We start from the raw sequence: 9,161 nt of genomic DNA on the forward strand, positions 1-9,161 counted from the left end.
GAATTTTGTTCATCCTTTCTTTGAGCCAAAACTAAGGAAGAAGGAGGATTTTTGCTTCATGCTTGGTTTGGAAGAGATCTAGAAGGAGATTTGGCTAAGTTTGCATCAAGATTAAGGTATGTATGAGGTTGTGTTAGGAGTTTCATGCATGTTTTGGTTGCTAACTTGATGTGCATGTTAGCCATGGCTCAAATCTTTGTTAAGCCATGGAAATGGTATTTGGCCAAAGTTGTTATGGTGATAAAGCCATTGCATGCTAAGTGTGAAGCTTGATGATGATGCATGCAATGATGGATTGTCTACTCTTGAGTAAGATTTTGAGCTTTCTTTTGTTTTATCATGATTGAAGTTGAAAAGGAGCATGATTGTCATATTCGCCATGATGCATTCATGAGCATGGTTCATGCTTCTTGCATGTTAGTTAAAATTTGTGTTTTGGATGGCTATGGACACCTTGAAATTGCCATGCTCATATATGTATATATATGTTTGCACATGATGTTTTGGTTATGAAGGAAGTGATGAATAAGTTTGTTTAAAGAAGAAGATGTTGAAGAATAATTGTGAAATTGTAAGCACATTCTACCTAGCACACATATGAGTGCTTGATGCTATATTGTAAGTTTTGAGCTACAATATGCAAAGCATTAACTAGTAAAATGCATGCTGTTTTGTGTGGTATTAAGTGCATAATTGGCCTCAACATGGACAAGTATATTCGGCCTTGGGTAGCCTATTGAAGGCCTTAGCTTTTCCTTGATGCTCGAATAAATTGTATTGAATTGCTTGATGTAGTATAAAATGTGCATGACCATTGTGTATTCAAGCTAAAGGGTGGCCATATGACCATTTAAATTCCTTGTCATATTCGCCATAAGCTAGCACAATGAGGTTTTGATAAATTGAATTTGTTTGAATTAGCTCAAGAGCTAAGAGGGCCACAATTGGACAAGGGAAGGAAAAAGTAATCGAATAGCCGTAAAAGCCGTTCGACAACATCCGAGGTAAGTCCTCAAGAAGTGACCTTACTTGAATTATGTGGAATGAAATATGGATGTATTGATTATTGATTTATGTGTGTATGAGTATTGAATGATACCGGGCTAAGTCCCGGCGATTATGTTAGTGATTATAATTGTGTTTGAGCCTTAGTAACGAAAATAAATATGTATGTCCAATGATTATTGATGTATGTGTGCATGAGAAATTGAATGATATCCGGGCTAAGCCCAAGACAATTATGCTGGAAATTATAACCGGTTAAGACCGAAGGCAATTGTGCTAGTGGCTACATCCGGGCTAAGACCAAGGCATTCGTGCGAGTCATTCTATCCGGCTAAGACCAAGGCATTTGTGCAAATCGTGATATCCGGGTTAAGTCCCGTGAGCCTTGGTGCGGGTTACCATAACCGGCTATGTCCCAAGGCGATTGATCGAGTAGCGACATCCGGTTAAACTCGAAGGTATGTGATTTGAAAATTATAAGCTTGCTGGAAAATTTCAGCTAATGCACTTGTGAAATTTCCCAATGACAAGGTAAGTGCGGTGTGTGCTTTGCGCGCTAGGAGTAAGAGCGTGTGAATATCCGCTCCTATGATGGAACGAGTTATCGGCCTTAATGAAGCCGTTATTTGTGTATGAACATAAGAGTTGGGATGGTGAAGTAAGTATGATTATGTGAATGTGCATTAATGAAATGATGCATTTAACTATGTGAATGTATTGCTGTAATTAGAGTTGATTATATTCCTTGAGACTTACTAAGCATAAAAATGCTTACTCCGCTACTTTGGCTCTCAGTTTTCTAGATTTCGCTCGATAGCAATCGGATTCGGGATCGTTGAAGTCGAAGTCATCCACACTATCAAGCCCCCATTTTGGTATAAATTCTTGGTTGAACTTGAAATGGCATGTATAGGACTACCCTTGTTGGTTTAAATATGTTATGATGTATATGTGTACGGCCATGCGAAAATGGCTCGTAATAGTGAAGTATCAACTTAAACTATTTGCGGTTTGTATATATATATATATGGTGTCATGATGTGACTATGAATTGGAAATGGGAATGTTGGTCACATGATCAGCCATTGGCATGGTTAAAATGATCATATGTGGACCTATGTAAGGCAAGACTAGTTGGTTCATGGAGACTACAAAATAGGTAAGACCTACCTTAAAAACAGATGCTGCCAGCTGCAGTAACGTGAATGTGAAAAATCACCAAAATTTGTAGGAATGGTATTAAATAGTGAATCAGCTATGTAAATGAACATTGATGAGTCTATTTTCATATGGAAGAAACGAAATGGTCATAGGAGTTACATGTTAAGAGATATTAAAGCTATTGTAAGACAGGGCCAGAACGGTTTCTGGGTTCCCTGTCGCAACTTTAAAATTTACTATAAATTATCCAGAAATAATTAGGAGACATACCTTATATGTGCAGATTCCATTTTGAGTCTAGTTTCATTAGAAACAAACGGCACCAGCATTAAAGCCCTGTACAGAGAGATATTCAAGTTATACCGCGCGAAGGTCAGAGCAGTCGATCCCTGTAACATGGGTGACTTTAACTAATAAACTGTACCAATTGGCCCGACCAAAAATTCTAGAAATAAATCCATGGATGGATATATGAGTCTAAATTCAGGGAAAATTTACGAAACCAGTTTCCGAGTTTTGAAACTCGAGATATGATTTTTAAGGCGACAGTGACGCAGTTTTTCCAGCCTGACTGGAAATGTCCAATGGATGGGCAAAACAAGTGAACTTGGCTTGCTAACCCCTCGTGTCCGACACCGGCGATGGTCTCGGGTTCGGGGTGTTACATGACTTACCTATTTACATCCTCACCAAATGTGTATCAAAAACTGAAATCATTTCTCATGAGTTTGGCATACATACATGTGTTACTTAACATGCTCATATACTTACTCATATTCATTCCTTATCAATCATAAATATACTTACTCATATTCATTCCTTATCAATCAAACGCCATGAATTAGATTCACATCTCATCAATTTCATGTAAGTGCCTATACCACTCACAACATAGCCATAAGCTCTATCATTCGATATAAACCATATATCTCCCGTTGAACCATTTGGAATACTACAGGATATTCAATAGCCCCAAATATGGGATAAAATGCCAACGCCATGACCCAGACATGGTCTTACACTAGCTAGCACATCAAAGTCGATGCCATGTCCCAGACAGGTCTTAAACTAGCATTCATATATCGATTTCGATGTCATGTCCCAGGTAGGTCTTACACTGACACACAACAAGCTGACGCCATGCCCCAAACAGGTCTTACACTAGCTTGTATATCTCGAGGCCGATGCATGTCCCAGACATGTCTTACACTAGCTCTCATAATGTGGCTGATGCATGTCCTAGACATGTCTTACACTAGCACACATATCACCCAATGTCATGGCATGAATATCCAAATCTGTTCCTAATGTTCAACTGGGAGTCTTTATTACATTAATTTCTCATCATGCATACTCATATTCACAATCAAAACAATTTATGCAATATTAATTCAATTACACATCATAACAATATGGTTGCATTATTAACACATAACTTACTTGTTTCAATAGAATGTCATATTCCATTAACATATAATTAAATACAATCATAGCAAAATAAATTTCAAGTATATTAACAATAATATGGATAACATGTTTATTTAGTCACACGAACTTACCTCGAATGCAATTTCGGCTAATTACTCCATTTTAGTCTATAACCTCGTATTTTTTTATCTAAGCTCAAATCTTGATTTTCTTGATCTAACATGATGAAATTCACTCATTTAATCATGAAATTAATTAAAACATTCTATAATTCACAATTTGGCAAAATGACCGTTTTGCCCTTAAACTTTACAAAAATTACGATTTTGCCCATAGGCTCGTAAATCGATTTTTATCAAATTTTCTCACTACCCAAGCCTAGCCAAATTCTTTTTATACTAGGAGCAGCTCACAATTCTCAATATTACTCATACTTATCACTCTTTTTGCCATCTTTACAAAATGGCTCATATTAGGTGTTTTCATGAAAATCCTTTCACAAAAGTTGTTTATTACACAACCAAGACTCATTTTCTTCTATTACAATTCAGCAAACAACATAAATCCTTTCATGGCAAATCCCTAGACTATCAACCATTTCACAAAATAGTCCCCCCATTAGCTAGATTAAGCTTTAGGGGTTCCAAAAGCACAAAAATTATCAAGAAAGACCACTAAGAAGACTTACTTGCAAGAGTTTAAGGTTGCTGAAAAATTTGAGCTTCCATGGCTGTTTTCTTGAAGAGAAATCGGTGGAGAAAGAAGGAGAGAGATCAGAAAATGACAACTTTTCCTATTTGTTTTATTTTATTCAATTTTATCACCTAATTTCCACCAAATGTTGACTTTTCTATTTCTTTGTCTCCCATAGCCGACCACCTCTTTCAAAAGGGTTTATTTTCCCTTTAAAGACCTCCACAATATGATTCATAGTCAATTTACACTTTAGCTAATAAAACATGACTTTTAAACTTTATGCGATTTAGCCCTTTTTTACAATTAAGCTCACAAACGCTAAAATTAACTCACCAAATTTTCATGCACTTATATAATCATGCCATGACACATAAAATAATATTAAAAATAATTTCTCCAACCTCGGAACAGTGGTTTCGAAACCACTGTTCCGACTAGGCCTAAAATCGAGTTATTACAATTCTCCCCCTTTAAGGATTTTTGTCCCTGAACATCTTACCAGGAAAGTGGTTTGGTTTTTCACATAAACTTCTCTTTTCCATACTCATAGCTAAGGAACTTTCGCTCAGTTGTGCCTTTAATATTTATCTCTTCACTTTCTCATATCAGTGTCATAAGTGGTTCATTACTATTCCCCACCTCAGCTGAATTTCAACCTCCATCTGAGAGTTCATATACACAATGGTCTGATCCATACCATCATGTTACATATACACTCATACCTGAATCTTTTCAAATTTGAATAGTGAAACTAGCCAGTTCATCTCGGCCTCATACTCTTTATAATTCCAGACAGTCCGATTATTTGCCAATTCAACTCTCAGTTACCTTTCATTTCAAAGCTTCTTTTGGCTTTCCCAAGAAATCATTATATGAATCCCGAATCTCAATCCGATTAGTAGAGACTAGAATCTCAAGATGTCCAACATTCATAAAGACACGAAATTCCTCAAACCTGATGAGCAAAAATTTAGTACATACTAAAATGATTTACATATCTCGTGAAACATTTAACAATAAGTCACATAACATTTTTCCCTTCAGAGACAGTAATAAATCAGACATGAAATCGATAATAACTTCTTCTCATTTCCATTTTGTTTCCAACATGGGCAAAGATAATTTAGATGACACTTGATATACATCCTTAAACCTTTCAACAGGATCAATGATGTCGAGTTCCAAACTCGATCGCTAATACATTACTCCTGTAAGTTTTCTTGCGAAATCTCTGTACAAGTTCTGGATTTTCTACCCAAGTGTTTGTCACTGCATTCTGCTCTTCTCAAAGATCATACAACAACTATCACTGAAAATCAAGAAGTCTCTGCCCAATGCATACTAAACCAGTTCAAAGGCTTCGGTTAACAATGTTCTCATCTGACCAAACCATTCTAACAAGTAATAGACTTTTCAACTTCCGTAAGATGGAAATTTCTATCGTTCAAAGTAGCCTTAAATTATATCAAAGTTTTCTAAGAACTATATACTTTTCATTCAAACTGTTCGTCCTTTACTCTTAAGGAAATGAAATCTTATTCCCAGACACATATCTCATTTAATCCTCCAAACAATAACCAATTACTGATTGAACAACCAAGCCAGTCTTAATCATCAATAAATGATATTTCAAGAAATCTTCTCTTCCAGTCAATAGAACGACTCAACATGTAATCATTCAAAATTCACTTATCCTGTTAATCAAAAGATCACTTCAAATACATTAACTCAAAATAACAAGAATATCCCGACTGAACTCATTAACTTTAATTAACTTACTTGGGAAAAGAAATCCAGATACTGGAATTATCATGTTGATATAATCAAACCAGAACATAGTCATAATTGGCGTAGTCTTCATAAGCCAAAGAATACACTTTAGGTACGAACCATGATAAATAATTTACGGAATAAATATGACAAGAAAAATTCATATAAAGAAGTCCAAGACAGAGATATCCAAGATAAAGAAATTCCATGATTTAGAATCCAAGACACATTGTTAAAATGAAACATTCAAAACAAAGCTCATAAGAAAAATATGAAGGATCTCAATAATTCTTTAGAGAAAAGAAGTCTGGAAGAATAAATCCTTCCAACCCACTGGAAGTAAATACAGCAAGAACGATATACCTTCCCATATATATATACATATCGAATAGAACATCAATTAGAAGAAACAGAGTTATATCATCATGTGTACTTTTTCATAAAGTTTCAATAGATGAAACGCAATCGAATGTCAAAGAGAAATGGAGCAATATCGATTATATATACCAGTCGGACTACCAATACTTTTGTCTATAAATCATGATTAGAAAACATTTCCATAAAATAAAGGTTTTATCAGAAGAGTAAAGGCCATAGGAACAAATCTTAAGAACAATTACACATAGAGAATACATCAAAAGAGACTGTCAAAATCTGTTCAGCCATAACTGTCACACTCAATGTCTTACCTTTCAAATATTATTCCTTTAACTATTTCTGTCATCACTAATACCGCATTATTCCTTTCACTGAAGAAACTAAGTTCAGAAGGGATTCCAATTATTACATTCTTTCGGCGTCGTGTCTGAATCAGTCGGTTTACCAAAGTTAATTTCTTCTCTCATTATGATATTTCGTAAACCGAATAATCTTTAGATCAACCTAATACCTTTCTAGTTCTGTCTTTACTTATCAACTCACTCTCAATCTCTAATCATATTTATAGATATTTCTCCACTAAACTCTTTGGTTTTCACACTTGTGAGTTTATTCAGCGCAAATCTCATGAAATTCCATTACAATACACCACTTTAGTAAGGGGGTGACGACGTAAGGCCTCTGACTCGACTCTCATATACATATACATGTAACACAACTTTTGTAACACCCCTAACTCGTGACCGACGCCGGTGTCGGACACGAGGGGTTAACGAGACAAATCCTCTTAAAGTACCGACCAATTTGGCATTTCTGGACAGGCTGGAAAACTGCGTCACTGTCGCCTTAAAAATCATATCTCGAGTTCCAAAACTCGGAAACTGGTTTCGTAAATTTTCCCTGAATTTAGACTCATATACCCATCCATGGATTTATTTTTAGAATTTTTGGTTGGGCCAATTGGTACAGTTTATTAGTTAAAGTCACCCATGTTACAGGGATCGACTGCTCTGACCTCCGCGCGTTACAACTTGAATATCTTTCTGTACAGGGCTTTAATACTGGTGCTGTTTGTTTCTAATGAAACTAGACTCAAAATGGAATCTGTACATATAAGGCATGACTCATAATTCTTTCTGGATAATTTATGGTAAATTTTCAAAGTCGCGACAGGGGACCCAGAAATCGTTCTGGTCCTGTCTCACGAGAACATTAATATCTCCCAGTATACTGCTCATATGGTCGTTTCGTTTCGTCCATATAAAAATAGATTCATCAAGGATCAGTTCCATAATTTACTCACTATTTAATTCTACTTCTACTATTTTTAGTGATTTTTCAATCTCATCTCACTGCTACTGTCCGCAACAGTTACTGCAGTAGACTATGCCAATTTCATGAATTTTTCCTTGGCCTTAATCATCCATCATACATGACACAAATTATGGCCACCTTAACAAAATTTGAGTTTCTAAGACTCGTGGCTATAGGTTCTAGCATCCCACTCGACGACCACATAGGCCATTTTGACATGGCTTAAAGTTTACAACCCACAATTCGACAAAATATAATAGCCTATACATGCCAAATGTTCTTCAACAACAAAAACAATACCACAAGATTTCAGCCGGTGTGATGACTTCAACGACGGTTCCGAGCACGCAAACAATACGAGTCCAAGAGACCTAAAATGGGTGACAAGAAAACACCGAGTGAGTTTACAACTCAGTAAGTCATAAGCATTCGTCAATCCACGATAAAGTTACTACTACATGTACAACAAATGAGGCTAGGTACTCGTCCATATCGAATCTATACCATAATACCTCGGACCTTTCGGTCCAATCTCGCACTAATTCATACATCCACATTTCATATTCTACACAACAAGATAATCAAGCATTTTTACACATTACTCATTTTCCAGCACAACCATACAATTTCAATCACCACATAGATTTAAGGCTTACCAAATTCAACCCCAAGCATGAACGTATTACCTATTCGTCATGAGCTCAAGGTACTTACTCGATCCGCTGTCCATACTCACTCGATGGAGACACACCCTCCATATAATTGTTCGATTGGAGATATTTATATATATATATAGAGTACGCACACACAGTGCTTAATACTCGATTTCGCACACTTAGTGCCATATATTTCCAGCATGCACACTTAGTGCCATATATTTCCAGCACGCACACTTAGTGCCAATCTCGTCACCGCATACACGTATTGCCAAGACACTTAGTGCCGAAAGCAAACTTTCTACACATTTCACTATTTCTTTTACATTCAACAATTGTCATCACTCCATACACATACATTTTCATTTATATATATATATCATCCCATTAAACGCAATTGCATAAATTTTACAATCATTTAAGCAATATCAAATACGTGCTTAATGACTTACCTCGTGTTGGGTAAAATAGTTCCAAGTCGGCTACTCGATGACCTTCGTCTTTCCCTTGCTTGATTCTCCTTCTTTAACTCCTTGAGCTTAATCAATAAATCACTAGTTTAACCATCTTGCTAAACATTCATAATTCAACTACACATGCATATGTATGCTTGTATATTCGGCAACCATTCTTACTAATCGCCCATTTGGTCGATTATACACCTAACCGAATATGCACCAAAAACTTGATTCAACATTACCTACATACTCACTTTAATGGCCGAATATATATATATGTACAATGTCAACTAAC

Source organism: Gossypium arboreum, chromosome 13, assembly GCF_025698485.1.
Source record: "Gossypium arboreum isolate Shixiya-1 chromosome 13, ASM2569848v2, whole genome shotgun sequence".
Taxonomy (NCBI): Eukaryota; Viridiplantae; Streptophyta; class Magnoliopsida; order Malvales; family Malvaceae; genus Gossypium; species Gossypium arboreum.